Source organism: Prionailurus viverrinus, chromosome F2 (assembly GCF_022837055.1).
Source record: "Prionailurus viverrinus isolate Anna chromosome F2, UM_Priviv_1.0, whole genome shotgun sequence".
NCBI classification, from domain to species: domain Eukaryota; kingdom Metazoa; phylum Chordata; class Mammalia; order Carnivora; family Felidae; genus Prionailurus; species Prionailurus viverrinus.
In genome coordinates, this window is record NC_062578.1 from 47,994,005 (window position 1) to 48,010,553 (window position 16,549).

At 41.4% G+C, this 16,549-nt stretch overlaps 1 protein-coding gene across 3 annotated transcripts in view; it reads right to left on the reverse strand.

Moving 5' to 3' along the window:
- The window catches only part of NCALD (neurocalcin delta), a 404,877-nt gene that overhangs the window by 180,956 nt on the left and 207,372 nt on the right, over window positions 1-16,549 (reverse strand). For all 3 annotated transcript variants that reach the window (XM_047842836.1, XM_047842837.1, XM_047842838.1), the window contains one exon: window positions 7,809-7,857. The gene's annotated coding sequence lies outside the window, so the exon portion shown is untranslated. The remainder of the gene's footprint in view (window positions 1-7,808; window positions 7,858-16,549) is intronic.

The following is a 16,549-nucleotide window of genomic DNA, read 5'->3' on the forward strand; positions in this document are numbered from 1 at the left end:
GTTCATAAGAGCTGTGTGCCTCTTTCACTGAGGAGATGCCACACCATGCTGGGATTCCACAGGGCAACATGGCTTCTCCATTCTTCAAAATAGAGCAGCTCAAACAATCCTTTGGCAATTTTTAACTACACAGGAATAGAAACACCCCAGGCAGAGTGTGAGAGACCAATCTTGTAAACAGCAGGATGGCAAGGTATAAACAAGAATCAAGGAAAACATACAGATTTTAAAAAGTCATCGCTTTTGACAAGGACAATAAGATGGGAATAAATTCAGGCCCAAATATCATGGAACAACAAAAGCTCAGAGAAGTGCTAAATCACAAGCCAGGTGGCGGCAGGAATTCGCAATGATCCATTCCAATCTGCCAACTCGTCCCTTTTGGCACCAGGCTAGATTGCACAGACTCCTCTTCCAGTTTCACATGCTTAGGGATTGTTTTTTGGTTTTGGTTTTTCCTTCCATGAAGCACAACCATCGTTTTCAAGGCTGGTGCAACTTTCCCAAGTCACATCTTTCTTCTTCCCTGACCCCACAAACAATGTTGCTTTGGAGAACCACAAACCGCACTAGTCCCCTCTTTCGTTTGACTGAGTCATTTTCTTGCATGCAGAGAAAATATGTTCATAAACTTATATTAAGTCTTAGTATATCTTTTATATGATCACTAGTGTACTACAGCAAAACACTAGCATCTTCTATCCTTTCCATCACTCTACCAATAATTAAGCACTGAGCACATACTCTCAACAGTGGCCTGGGGGTAACAGAATGAGTTGGGTCCTGGTTTTGAGGACCACACAGTCCAATGGAGGAGACAGAGTCTGAAACAAACAATTCAGAGAAGGGGTGAAGTTACCCTACCCATCCTCTGTACAGTACAATGTTGGGAACACAATGCATGGGTTCCACTGATACTTTTTCCACTCCCCAGTAGGCTGCTTCTAAGCCAAAAATGCCTCTGCAGGCGAACTGATCAGAGGATTATGTACCTAAGGCTAAGTAAGCACAGAAAGACACTGAACAGCACTCATATTTTCCTGTGAGGACAGGAAGTCCTTTCTAGGACGTTCTCCTCCTTCAATACCTTGCTCTACATACTTGTTCTCAGCCTCAAACCTCCAACAGCCTTGGTTGGACTTACAATCCTCCCTAGCTCTAGTTGTTATCATTATCATTATTATTATTATTATTTTAAATGTTTATTTATTTTTGAGAGAGAGAGAGCACACAAGCAGGGGAAGGGCAGAGAGAGGGGACAGAGGATCTGAAGTGGGCTTTGAGCTGACAGCTGTGAGCCCAATGTGGGGCTCAAACTCACAAACTGTGAGATAATGACCTGAGCCAAAGTCAGACGCTCAACCAACTGAGTCACCCTGGCACCCCACTCTAGTTATTATTACTGATGGCTCCCATGTTATGCATGTTTATTATGTGCCAAGAATGGCTATACTGTAGCTGGTTGAACTTTCATAACAACCTTGGGATGGGTTTTGTTTTAATGTTTTTAAGATTTTAAGTAATCTCTACATGCAATGTGGGGCTCAAACTATAACCCTGAGATCAAGAGTCACATGCTCTACCAACTGAGCCAGCCAGGGGCCCCTCGGGATGGGCTTGGTTACCCTGGTGTTACAGATGAAAGAAATGAGCCTCAGAAAATTTTAGAAACTTGCACAAGGCCACAAAGCTGATGAGTAGAAAAACTGAGATTAGAAGCCAGGACCATGTGATTAGAAAGGTTCTTAAGCTATATGCTAGTCTGCCTGTAGGCACATGTAGTCCAGCTCTCCTGCTAGGTTATTCATACCGTAAGGACCGAGGTTAACATTTCCATTTTTTAAATAGTCCCTAGGCAGGGTGGGAATGGGAGCAGAGTAGGCATCTACCTGTGTGATGTGACTCAAGGGAAGCCAGACAAGAATGGGTTAAAAATATTCCCATTGTTCCCTATCACAGTGCCTGGACTTTCAACACTGGAGGACATCATTTGGGGCCTTGAAGTCTTCCTCTATAAGAACATGATTGCCCTAAGAAAAGTCATACTTGGCTGAGACCTCAGTGAGGTTGGGGCTCTGGAGAATGAGTCATAGGAGAGATGCCTGGACAGGAGCCTGGCAGCTCTGGGAATGGGCAGAGGGGTCCAGAGAGGAGAATGGGAAGGTCTGAAGATGGGAGTAGACATTTGGCTTGACTGACCCCACCTTTGTGACTCCCAGCACAGAATGAGGCAAATAGAAGGTACAGAATTCTCTTGATTTGAGGAAACACTTTTTGATCAGGTGTAAGAGTTAGAGGCATGGGACATGGTGGCAGGTAGGCCTCAAGTGCTGAGGGCTGTGAGCCTTGTGAAGGCATAAAACACAAGAAACCCTTGCCCTCAAAGAGCTTATAGTCTCCTTGTAGAGAAAAATTATCAACAGCGAACAATGGGTGAGTAAGACAAGATAGGAATGACCAGGCACAGAAAATATGTGTAATAGGAAACTCAGGAAAAGAAGAGGGCAGTGTGGGAGGAGGCAGTTTCAGCTTCACGGGGGTACATGGGGCCCCAAGAACAGTACCAAATAAAGAGATAAATTGGTAAATGCCTGGCTTATGTCAAAAGAAGACCAAGTTGGCCACAACCAATTGCTACCTCAGCACTCCCAAACAAGGAAATCCAACCTGGATTCAATCACCATGATGCAAAATAATGTTAACATGGTCTAGAAACCAAATCTGAAGACAGAGCATACAGAGATACTATTGAGAAAATAAGCCCAGCTTTTTAAATGAAAGGATCTAATGGTTGCTCCAATCATAATAAATAAATCCAGAGTTTCAGTAATAGGTGAAAGTATCTAGATTTATATATTAAAACTGATGGCAAAGGCAAGTCTAAGCCCTTCTAATACTGAGGAAAAGAGATCTGATGACTACCATGGGCCTAAAACCTTGGCAAATTCCAAGACCTACCACTAAATTCAGCTCTGATAAAGAATGGCTTTATCCTGTGACCTTCAGTAAAAGCCAAATTCTCTTCTTCTGGGCTTTCACTGAATACTTCCTTCACAATCAGGAAAGGTTACTTCTATTTACTCTAACATATTTGGTATTTTTTTAAAGATCCCTTTATTTAATTCCCACAAAGAAAACAACCCCGAGGAAGAAAGCAAGTAAGCTTTGACCTTTATATGCTAAATGAGTTATTTTACCAATAGCTACAGGTGAATAACAACCCTTTGTACACCTTGGACAAGAGAAACCAACAGCTTACAGCCTAAGGCTTAGTTGTGAATGAGCAGTGAAAACAGAAATGTAGGTAGAAAGAGACTTGAAAAAGAGGTAAAGGGTAAAAAAGGAGGAGCCACAAGAAAGCCTTCCTCTTTTGAGTTTCTTCATTGAATTATTGCAATATATATATTTTCTTTTCATTTCAGCTTTGTTGTTAATAAGCCTCATTTCCACAAGTTGCCTTTTTTCTTCAAGGTGGCTACATATCTGAGATACAATCAACAAAGGTCTCTGGTTCCATCAGCTAATAGGTTTGTATTATCTCTGTGGAGATGTACAGATACAGTGATCACATTATACAAACCCACAATTAGACACAGGGTCTAAAAAACAATACCTGTGCTTTATTTCCAAATGCAAGCAGCCATTTGGCAAATATTGTTCCAATGCCTAAATGTTAGGATTTCTGGAACATTTGGTGTTATGAGAAGCCATCAGAAAAAAATACATATATTTTTGAGTTCCTGAAAATCTGGGTGGTGACTACAATACTGGAGCAAAATGACGACACCAGTATTTCTGTATTTAATGGTTTATAAGAAAAGGATTCAGAATCCATAAAAAGAAATCAGTGAAAATGAATATTTAATTATTTAAAACCCACAAATTTATAAGCAACATGTAAAATGTAAAAATTATAACCTAAACAGTATCAGACTATTCGTAATTATCAGTAGACAGAGGTGCCTTGGTAGCTCAGCCAGTTAAGTGTCTAACTCTTGGTTTTGGCTCAGGTCATGATCTCATGGTTTGTGAGTTCGAGCCCTGCATCAGGCTCCATGCTGACAGTGCGGAGCCTGCTTGGGATTCTCTCTCTCTCTCGCTCTCTCTCTCTTTCTCTCTCTGTCTCTATCTCTATCTCTCTGTCTCTCTGTCTCTCTCCCTCACTCCCTGCCTCTCCTGTGCTTGCTCTCTCTCTCTCTCTCTCTCAAAATAAATAAACTTAAAAAAAAAACAAAAATAAGTATCAGTAGACATAATTTAAAAACCTAAGTATTAAAACACTAAACAGTCTCAACAATGAAAAAAATTAAGTCATAAAATGTTGAAAATAAGATCATATTATTTAAACTTCTATGAGACTTCTTAAAATGCAGAAATGTTGTCAAAATTTTGTCCAAATTGTTTCACTGCTGACAAAAAAGAAAACACTAGTTAGGAAAATGGTGATGTATTTATGAGCTATCTCCAAATATTTTTTCTGGCTCCTTCGTCGTAAATAATTATAAGTCTCATTTGATAACTTTGATGAATATTTTTAAACTTTGAGGAGTATTTTTAAACATAATTTTGTGTACGGGGGTAGGGGTGGGGATGAAATTTATTTATTTACTTCAAGCTACAGTCTGCCTGAAAACAAGAAGCCAGCATTTCCAGTTTGTTCTCCTCTTTAGTTTGCTCATATATGCCTGGATCTGTTTCAAAACTCTCCTGTTGTAGTGGATATATGCTAAGGTGATCCCTAATGAGTCAGGCCCTAGTATGAGCCTCTCCTCTTTTTTTTCCTTTTAATTTTTTTAAAGTTTATTTATTTATTTTGAGAGAGAGACAGAGAGAGCAAGCGGGGAAGAGACAGAAAGAGAGGGAGAAAGACAGAATCCCAAGCAGAATCTGCTGACAGTGCAGAACCTCACGCAGGGCCCGGCGCAGGTGCCCCAACTCACAAACCATGAGATCATGACCTGAGCTGAAACCAAGAGTCAGACACTTAACTGACTGAGCCAACCAGGCCCCTGAAGCCTCTCCTCTTGAGTGCAGGCATAGCCTGTGACTTGCTCCTAGCCAACAGAATACAGCAAAGCCAATGGGAGAGTCACTCTCTTGGTAAGGTTACATTATGGGACCTTCTTAGGGACCTTCTTAGGTCCATCTTAGCCAACTGGAGTAAGACATTCTCCTACTGGTTCTGAAGTCAGCTGCCATATTGTGACAGGGCCTGTGAGAGGCAACAGCCACATGGCCAGGAACTGGGAGTAATACCTAGGTGATGAGAGCACCCACATGACAGCCAGCAAGAAAACAGGGTACCACAGTCCTACAACCCTAACTGAATGCCACCAACAACCACATGAACTTGGAAGAAAAAACTCAAGCTCCAAAAAGGACGAAAGCACAGTCAATGTCTTGATTATACCTTTATGAGACTTGAAGCAGAGGACCCAGCTAGGATGTACCTAGATTCCTGATCCAAAGAAACTGGGGGGTAATAATTATATGCTGTTTTAGTCCACTAAATTTGTGGTAATTTGTCATGCTGCAACGTATAACTAATGCACAAGTCATAATCCACGTTAGCTCTGAAAACAGTTATTCTTGCAAAAAAAGGTTTGTGTTACCAATTGTTATTTTCTGTCTCCATTTGAGGACAGCAGAAATATAGCAGAAGGCTTTAGATATGTGTACACCTTTAATCAATTAAAAACTTCAATGCAGAATATAATTCTCTATGTATGAGTCTCAAAATATAAATTAGTTAAATTCAACATTTTTCAAAATATTATTTTGGTACTTGGAAAATGGAAAATATACCTCCAAACCAGTTTTTTTCAATATGCACACTTCCTTATTTTTTTAAATAAACTTTTTATTTCAGTGTTAGATTTGCAGAATTATTATGAAGATAGTATATACAGAGTTCTTGTATATCCCACACCCAGGTTCCATTATTAACATCTTACCTTAGTATGGGACATTTTTCACAAGTAATGAACTAACATTGATACATCATTATTTACTAAACTCTATAGTTTATTCATATAGCCTTAGTTTTTACCTAACGTCCTCTTTCCATCCCAGGATCCCACCCAAGATACCACATCACAGTTAGTTGTCTTGTCTCCTTAGGCTTCTCTTGGTTGTGACTTTCAAAATTTTTAATGACCTTGACAGTTTTGAGGAATACTGGTCAGGTATTCTGTAGGGTGTACCTCTACTGAAATTTATCCTATGTTTTTCTCATGATTAGACTGGGGTAATGTGTTCTGGGGAAGAGGACCAGAGGTAAAGCACCATTCTTATCGCATCCTACAGGGATACCCACTATCAACATGACATATCACTGTTGATGTTAATCTTGATTACCTGGCTTGAGGTAGTGTTTGTCAGGTTTCTCGATGGAATGTTATTCTTTTTTTCCCCTCCCTCTCCCACTTCACTCCTTGGAAGAAAATCACTATGTGCAACCCCCATTGGGAGTTATAGCTAACTTCACGGAAAGCAGAGTATCTACATACAGTATTTGGAATTCTTCAGCATGGGATATTTGTCTATTCTCCTCATATATTTATCCAATTATTTATATCTGAATAGATATTTATTTCATGCCTTGGACTATACTACTACCTTATTTATTTTCTTGCTCAAATTGCTTCAACTTTGGACACTGGGAGCACTTTTAGTTGGTTCCTGTATCCTTGTGATGCACTGGGTGTTATGCCATTGTGAGGTGTTTTTTGTTTTGTTTTGCTTTTCTTTTTTTTTTTTCTTTGAGCACTACCTTACTTTCTGGCACTATAAGATGCTCCAGGCTCATTCTGCATATTTCTTGCCCCAGTTCTAAATTAGCCATTTCTTGAAGGAGCCCTGGATCCTTTTTATTGGCAAATAGTATTAAAACCAAGATTTGGGTGATCGGTGTGTTTATTGCTACTGAAGAGTCATGGCATCTAGGCCAAACCAGTTTTTCAGTCTCTAAACATGGGACCTTAGAATGTCCCTATACACTTAATGTATTTTTTAATTTATTCAACACACATTTTTACAGAGATTACCATATGTCAGGTGTTATTTTAAGCATTTTGCACATATTAACTCATTTCATCCTTGTAATAAGCTCATCACAACAACGAGATAGGTAATGTTGGTAGTCCCATTTTATGGAGGGAAGAAGTGGGATACTGAGAGGCTTAGACATGTGGCAGAAGTCATTCAGCTAGTAAGTGGCAGAACTAGGAATTGAACCCAAGCATCTGGCTCCAGATTTGGGGGACTAACCAGTACACCACATTGCCTCACAGTGGTAAGGAACACACAGAGCAGAAAATTGATGAATTAATTAACCCACCTACGTTCATTCTCCAACAAATATTACGTGCCCCTTAGGTGCTAAATTCTGTGCTAGACATTACTTGGCTTAATGCCATTTGAGATACTTTCTTGGGCTACAGCCCAACTTAAAATGAAGGAAGAAGCTATTGTAATATGCCCCTTGAGAGGACTCTGGCAGCTGCCTGGAATGAAGATGGAAAAATCAAACCACTCAGCTCAGTAGCTGCAAATATACTTTATTAAGCTAAAGGTAATATCCAAGGGTGATAGGCAGTGTCTTACTTATTTCATATCTATCTATTATCCTTTCCACAAATTTTAAAGAGAGGGTTTGGTTATCTTTTCCTATATATGAAACTCCCAGTCATTATGCCACTGTTTGCTCATCAAATATTTGAGTGAAACTGTCTTTTGTGAAAGTCATTAAACAAAACTGAGATTTCCATTTACAGCTGACTGAAAGACAATTTTAAGTGTCCACTTACTTTTTGACAGTCACTAGTGGGTGGTTCCTGGAGACCAAGCCAAGATAATCTAAAGGAAAACAGGCAAAATAACCACAGTGAATGAAAATATCTTCAAGGACCACAACGTCATCCATCCCCACAGATTTTAGTGGCAGAGCTCTAGGAAGCTTCCCATGGTGTGGCTTTAGTTGTCAATAACACGTTTTAGGAACGGTAGATGGGCTGGGCAGAAAGGACTCACCTAGAAAAAGGAGGCAGAGGCTAACACAGTGGGGACTCTGGCATTGACCTCTTGCTGATATTTATGAACTCCTTGGAAGAGGATATGGATTCACGGGAAGGGATCGTCAAGAATATGGGCCTTAATTTTTCAGGTCAGAGTGAGCATTACATGAACCACCTTCTAGAAATACCAAAGTTTAGGGACATGCCAGAAAGAATTAGCAAACACAGTGCCTTAATGCAATAATAAGGAATCACAATAAAATAGATCCATAAATGGGAATAATGTATTGATTAGATTCATAGGTCAGAGGAAAGGACTAATCAAAGGGTTTAGCCTGTGAGGAGCCTAGCCAAGCAGGTTTGATTAGGAAGACTTCAAGGGAGGGCAGTGATCTATTGAATCCCATTGCCAATGGACGTGGGAGAGGGGCGCTCTCTCAGATTTTATTTCTGGCATTTGCAACCTCTCTCTGAGGAAAAAAAGTGCATCTTAGTACCTCTGGGTGTACCAGTCTAGAAAATCTAATTAATCTAGCTAATATAGTTTCAAAACCAAACTATCAATGGGGTCAAAGCCCTCTTAGGAAATATGTAGGGTAAAAAGTCCCAACACATATCGCTGAATTCTTAAATATCAAGTATCACTTTTATTAGGAATAAAATACCAAAATGTGCAATTGTTTGAGTTGCTAAATATCCTCCCAGTGTTATTTAAAAAATTATAATAATTCAAGAAGAAAAAGGTGTTCCAAATGACATGGTAGAAAAAATATAACATTCTACCAATTTCTTTGTATTTGATGGTATACCAATCATCGCAAAATATATCTTAGTCAATACACCAAGGACTCATACTCCTCCAAGCATTTAACAGGGAATTAAATATACTAAAAGCAGAAGTAGAAGCTTTACCAAAGAGTTCATATAATTTGTCCCTTTTAACATACAATGTTGTATGTTCATACATATCGTACGTCCCTTTGACATACAATAAAGGCTATATATCTCAGTGGTTGCTTCCCAACACTAGGTCTCTTTATACAGAAAAGTACATGTAATAACTCTAAAATCCCTGACATCCATTTCAAGTTGGTCCTTTCTTTTCCTTTAGGATCCCAATCAGGAAGTTTATGCTTTATGAGCAAATAAATACAGCTGGCCAAATTTGTTTTTTCGGAAGCCTGAGGCAAATCCTTTTTTTATGGTGTCAGTGCTTAAAATAGTTACCTTATATATTTTGGTTTGCATATAAAAATTTCAAGGTTTATGATATGAAAGTCTGAGCGCATTCAGATACAAACTGCTTTGAGGCGTTTTACATGTTGTATGAGGATATTGTTTAGTTATCAACACCACTATTTCTAACCATCCTATCTGTCAGCTATACCATCCACTCATGCTAATGATGATTACGATGGTTTCTGGTCTCAGTGTTGATATCTAGTTTTTTTTTGGATGCCAAAACATACCATTTTCACTGAGCAGCATATTCTGACAAGGACTTATAAATAGAATCGCATAGCCCTTTACATGTTCATTTTCATTTGATTTAATAACTCTAGTAATGTGAATATCAGAATCCAACCCTAACCTTCCTCAGGAAGTGGAAAAGGCTTAATATTTATTCATCTGGAAAAAAAAATGTGCCATGCTCCAAAACACAATTAAACTAGGAACAGATGATATTCATCCTCTCAGGGGCATTTAGGATAAGCTAAATATATTCACGACACAGCTGACCGTGTATAAATACAGCTACCACTGCAACCAGAGAGTTATGTCAATGGCAGATCATTCATGGTTTAAAGGGAAAAGCCACGAACCCTGCTATGGTGGAGATCACCTCTAATCATGCCATCAGTGCTGCTCTATTTTACACAAATGTTGAATAAAAATATTTTAAAGCTTCTATCGTCTTGTTTCCTGCCTTTTAAAAAATATTTATTTTTGAGAGAGAGAGAGAAACAGACAAAGCATGAGTGGGGAAGGGGCAGAGAGAGGGAGACACAGAATCATTAACAGGCTCCTGGCTCCGAGCTGTCAGCACAGAGCCCAACGTGGGGCTCGAACCCATGAACCACGAGATCATGACCTGAGCCAAAGTCCAACGCTCAACTGACTGAGCCACCCAGGTGCCCCTCTTGTTTCCTGCTTTTAGACTGGGTATTTAAATGAGGATTAATCTAGTTCTCTCTACTTCAGCAAATATGGAAATCAAGTATGGAGGGAATAGATTTAATAGGATACTAATTTCCATTAAAGGATCATTGCTATTGCCCTTGTTCCTCATAGCCCAACCTCACTTATGCTGGGTGCTCTCCTAAGCTTCTTTCAGATGCTATGATTCATTCTGATGCCATGATTCTGTGACTCGAGTTGTGAGAAATAGGTATTTTTTTTCATTTCTTGCTCAAAGCTGGTCTTAAATTCAGAAAGCATGATATGACAAAATAAAATCAGTAACAATAAAAAGAAACAAAACTGATTCCAGGGAAGAGAGATTGGATAAATGGGGTTAAGCAAATGCCTTTCCTAGTCAATTGGTCAGTCAGCAACATTTACAGAGAGCCTACAAGGGCAGAGCCTAGATGGAATCATCCCCTCTGTTCAGGCCACCTGCAATGCCCTGTGTGGGAAAATGGCTGGCTGGTTCACCAGCAGAAAGATACAATCAGGCAATAGCCATACTCCAAGGGGTGTGTTTATCCATTCCTTCAACATTTATAGAGCATCCACCATGAGGCAGGGAAATGAACAACATGACTTCACCTTTAAGATGCTCACTCCTGGGGCGCCTGGGTGGCTCAGTCGGTTGAGCGTCTGACTTCAGCCCGGGTCACGATCTCGCGGTCTGTGAGTTCGAGCCCCACGTCAGGCTCTGGGCTGATGGCTCAGAGCCTGGAGCCTGCTTCCGATTCTGTGTCTCCCTCTCTCTCTACCCCTCCCCCGTTCATGCTCTGTCTCTCTCTGTCTCAAGAATAAATAAACGTTAAAAAAAAAAATTAAAAAAAAAAAAGATGCTCACTCCTAGAGGGGAGAAGCCAGCTAGTCACTTATGACAGACAAGTAAACAAATAAAATCATCAAAATGTGAACATTTGGATGACAGACTCACAGGAACTTGAAGAGCTGATGTGAACAATACCTGCACATACACCTTACTCTTTCCTTTCCCTTCTGATGGTTTTTCTCTCTAGCACTTGGTCATTCGCACCATCCTCGCTTGATGTCATATATTTGTTTATTTTTGCCTGTCTGTCTCCTCCCACTAGAGGGTAAGTCCTTGAAGGCATGGGATTTCTTTGGTTCACTGAGGTAAACAACTAGTAGGTGCTCAACAAATATTTATAAATGACTGTATGAGTGAATAATCATTATAGAAGTCATGCAAAATCAGGAATGATTACCTGTAAAGATGGGAGGAAATGATGTTGGGTTATTACAAAAGGCAATTACATTTTGACAAAGAAGTCAAAAGTCAAGAGATATTTGCTTCGCAGGTCCTTAGGAACAACTAGCAAGAAGTCCATGGAGTACAGGTCGTCTTGTCTCTCCAGTGTTCTGACCTTGTAGAACTGTCCCCTGGCTCCCTGTGGCTTTAATGGGCCAGCCAAGCCCAGACATCTACTCCTCTGACCACAGAGGAGGGCCCGAGACAAGCTAGGCCAGCTGGTTCTCCCTCCTGGGCATTTAAACCGACAGCAGACAAGACTAAGAAGGAATGGAAGCTGTGCTCTCCGGAGCAGCAGCATCTCAGAAGGATGGTTTATGTATTCTTGCTTCTGAGACCCCCAGTTGCCCTGGTTCCTGTCTTCCCCAAAGCCTGTTTGGCCAGCTCTTCCCTCGGCTCTTTAAGCTATTAATATCCTTCCAATAAACTTTTTATTTTTTCCTGGCTCTGGGAGTCTCAGTTTATTCCTGATGATTACATTCAAAGCTCTCTGTGACCACAGGGGCTGATTAAAGGACGAATGTGGTTTGAAAAGTCTCAGAGTAAAGAATTTTTATTGAGCACTAACCATGTGCTGGTATTGAGCTAAGCTCTTCATAGGAGTCATCCGATTTAATCTTTGGAACCATCTCTATGAGTGCCTATTCCTATTTTAAAACCCTTAAGGACAAGCCTTAAGGACATTAAGGCTTAAAGAAGTTAAATAACACACCCAAGCTCCCACTCTACCAAGTGGCTGAGCCAGCATTTGACTCCAAAGACCTCGGCTTTAATACCTCCCACTGTCCTCCTGTGAGCCACAATTTTGAGTGTGGGATAAATCATTAAAAATGCCACCGGTGTCATCGCCAGGTTAGGTGGGTTAGGGTTAGGGACTCGGTGGAGACAGAGATCCTTGGGGAATGGATAGAGTTAAGGGTAGTGGTGCTAGTTTCCATGTTCATAATCCAGGATTCCCACATTCCGAACTGTGTTATGGTTTATTTTTTCCCCCCTATACCATGTAAAGAAGTAAGGGGAGTTTCCCCGTGAGAATTGCTAAAACAAGTGCCTGGAACAGATGGTTCCAAAGTCTGAAAAATACCTTAGCATAATTACCTATTTTTATTAACTAACCACCAGATATATGTATACATGGAAGTGACTGTAAACCACATAAATATATCTTATTAAACTGAAACAGAATGTATCCCCAATTCAGCTTCCTCTTAGACTGATCCTAAAGTCACCTCTGGCTACACCAGTGTTTTCACACATGAGGGTAAATGCGGTTGTGATGCGGAGACCATGACTCTTAACCATTTAGAGTCAAAATCTCCTTCTCCTGAAAATCTTGCAAGAACGTTTGACCATGTGGGCCAAATGGTAGGGTTCCAAGCTGCTGAGCTCACAGTGCATCTGACCCTGTGCGTTCCCATCCTTCAAGTCTGCCCTTTCCCCATGATCAGAGGGTCCTCTGCCTCCTACATCATGCCAAATAGGAATCAGAAGAGGGTCCATGCATCTGGTTTAGGAAGTCAGGAGAAGTCAAGTCCCCTGATCCAGATTCATCAAAGTGTGCCGCCTCCCCCTCAGGGAACACGAAAGCTGTGCAGCAGGATGAATTAGCACCATTCAGCCCACTGAGTTTTATGAAGTCTTGGCTCTACACTATCTCCCTGAGACAGAACTCAAAACAGTTGTCTCCAAACCATCTCTCATTGGTACGGGTGTGTGAGTATGTGGGGGTATGAGTGAACGTGCCCCTCTGTAGCCAGCATATCAGTTGCCTTTGGTCGTTACTTTGAATCTTTCTACTCCAGGGAAGTGGTGATATTGCTGCTCTGGTATTTGTTTCTGTTGCAGATCTTTTGCGCCTCCTTTTTGGGGGATTTTGCCAGTGATTTTGCCTTCTGAACTAGAAACTCCTTAACAGTGTCATAATCAGGGGAAGGCTGTGGCCCCAGCACCAGTGTTTCTGGCAAAGCTGAGCTTGAGGCCAGCCTGGACTGTTCCACCAAATTACTTTGTGGGCTGCAAGGTCAGCCAGTCTATGGCAGAGTAAGTATGAATTACCTGTATTCCAAGGACCAGTAAACAAGCAAAATCCATCCCAAGGTAAAAATTACTGCCCAGTGATGATTTAGACTTTAAATAAGAACCCGGCTATTGACCTGTAACAGTTCACTTATCCTTTGGGTGAAACACCAACACACCTCCAATGGATGAGGGTCAGGCCTTTGTCCTCAAGGCTAGTCAAGTCATGTTGGCAGCCCTGAAGCAACCCTGAATAGAGAGAGTGCATCTCAAGTCAGATACTCTATCAGAGGAATACCAAGGAACTGAAGTGGGAAGCAAAAGAGATCTGGACTCAGGACTCTAGTGAAACATGTGCAAGACTTTGTGTCCTGGGCTGTGAAATAGTCACTGACATTATTTAGCAAGAACTATGAACATGCGTGGCTCTTCTTGTAGCAGATGCCTCAGGTGACAATCAATATAACCTTTCTTTTCCCTTCCTTCCTTCCTTTCCTTCCGTCCCTCCTTTCTTCCTTCCTCTTTCCTTCCTCCCTTTCTTCTTTCTTTCCTCTTTTCTTTCTTTTTTTTAAAAATGTTTATTTATGGGGCGCCTGGGTGGCTCAGCTGGTTAAGCATCTGCCTTCGGCTCAGATCATGATCTCACGGTTCGCGAGTTTGAGCCCAGCGTTGGGCTCCGTGCTGACAGCTCAGAGCCTGGAGCCTGCTTCAGATTCTGTGTCTCCTTCTCTCTCTGTTGCTCCCACACTCACACTCTGTCTCACTGTCTCTCCCTCAAAAATAAATACAGAATAAAAAAATAGATTTATTTTTGAGAGAGAGGGAGAGTGCAAGCGTGGGGGTGGGCAGAGAGAGGGAGACAGAGGATCTGAAGTGGGCTCTGCACTAACAGCAGAGGGCCCGATGTGGGGCTTGAACTCACAAACCGTGAGATCATGACCTGAGCTGAAGTTGGACGCTTAACTGACTGAGCCACCTAAGTGCCCCTTCTCTTTTCTTTCTTTACCCCTCTCCCTCTGTTCTTCTCCCTCCCCTTCTTCTTCCTCTTGTCTCTTCCATTTTCCTTTTAGCACAAATACTCTCATTTATGGGTATAGACATATCCTAGTCACCATGCAAAGCACTTTGCATAGATTACCCCTTTTACTTGACATAACAATCTTCAAAAGGAGAAACTGTTCTTATTTTGCTATGAGGAACGGAGGCTTGGGGAGGTGACAGCTATATTAATGGAGTGTGACCCCATAACTGCCTCACTCACAGCCCAGACCTGCTCCATTAGGAAACTTGACATCTTTCTCTTGTTAAACAGATAGCCACCACAGGATCCTCACTGCATACTACCTAGCGTTTGAGAAGAGATTTTTCTGTAGCTCTTGTCTTTGGCACCCTGCTCACATCCTGCCTGCCTTCTGCTTTCAGTTATGGCTGGAAGGCAGATGGAGGGGAGTGCAGACTCCTCTGGGGTTGGCAGTGACCCCTTAGTCATGCCCCTGGGTGTCTTCTGACTTTCTGCCTCCAGGCCTTCTCCAATGCTACAGAGATCTACAGTCTACAGGTGCAGCCAGGGAGCACGGAGGAGAAAAGCCCAGGGATGGTTCTTGGCCATCTTGATTCTTGGCCAGTGGAAGTTTGGTGTTGATGGCTAAATATGTGGCTGCCTTCTAGACACAACTCTAGAACAGGAGACATTCTAAAGTAATCACATCCGTATTTGCCTACTCAAATCCAGATCCCAAAATTTGCTTCTCAGGAGAAACTAAACTTAGACATCTTCCAATGACTCTTTTAATTCCATTTGCCTTGTTAGCAGACCATCTACTTCAATGTATGTGCATTCTCTGTAGTCATCGAGTGTTTCAAATGAAGGACTTTCTACCTTTTTTTTTCACCATTAACCCGTTATTTCCTTTAACCACAGCTCCCTCTAAAGAAAAGGATGCAACAGAAAAAAGCATGCTATAAACAGCTCTCTCTTCTTTGCTCAGAGTCCTGAAGCCCAGCTTCAAAGCCTCTGGCTTTGTGAGAGTGAGGACCAGACACCTGAGCACACTGTTTTAAAACAAAACTTAAATGATGATAGTGTAGCCAGTTAATTAATTGGAAAATATTATTTTGCCATCAGATATTTAGGCATAAATCATAGGCAGTTCATATAAGTGACTCTAAGGTTTATTACTCTCATGCAAAAAATTATGTAGAATTTTTCCTTTTGACATTAGTTTTTTATTATCTAGAAGCAGCACCGATAGCAACTGTTTTTCTTCTAGGACATCCCCCTCTCTACACACACACACACACACACACACACACACACTTTGACCCTCACACCTGCTAAAAATCAAGGATTCTGCATCTCCTTCCATTGCAGAAACACTCTTGCTTCTATCTCTACCCTGACTCAGGACCACATGGTAGGCTGAATAATGCCCTTCAAATACGTCCATGCCCTAATCCCCAGAACCTGGAAATGCTACCTTATACAGAAAATGGGACAGCACCCATGTGATTAAATTAAGGATCTTCAGATGGGGAGATTATCCTGGCTTATTCACATGGACCCAATGTAGTCACAAGGGTCCTTATAAGAGGGAGGCAGGAGCATCAGAGTTAAAGCAGAAGGCAGTGGAAGCAGAGATGCAGCCAGGAGCCAATTTTCAGCTAGGAGCCTCTAGAAGCTGAAAATGGCAAGGAAATAGATTTTCCCTTCAGAGCCTTCAGAAGGAACTATCCTGGTTCCACTTTGATTTTAATCCTTTAAAACTAACTTCAGACTTGAGACCCCCCCAGAAGTGTACGAGAATAACTGTGTTTTGTAAGTCTCTACGTTTGTGGCATTTTGTTACAGCAGCCACAGAAAACTGGTAAAACCCCATCTCACCCTGCCACTGCTTTTCTATGCCGACCTCACTAGAACCCACCTTTGCTCCCCTCCCCCAGCCTACACACTATATCCAAATGAGGGACTTGAAAGTAGTTCCCATCTCCTCAACAATGAATAACTCGTCCTGGGTGTTGGAGACACCTCAAGGCACCAGAAACTCCACAGCATGAGGATAAGAAATGC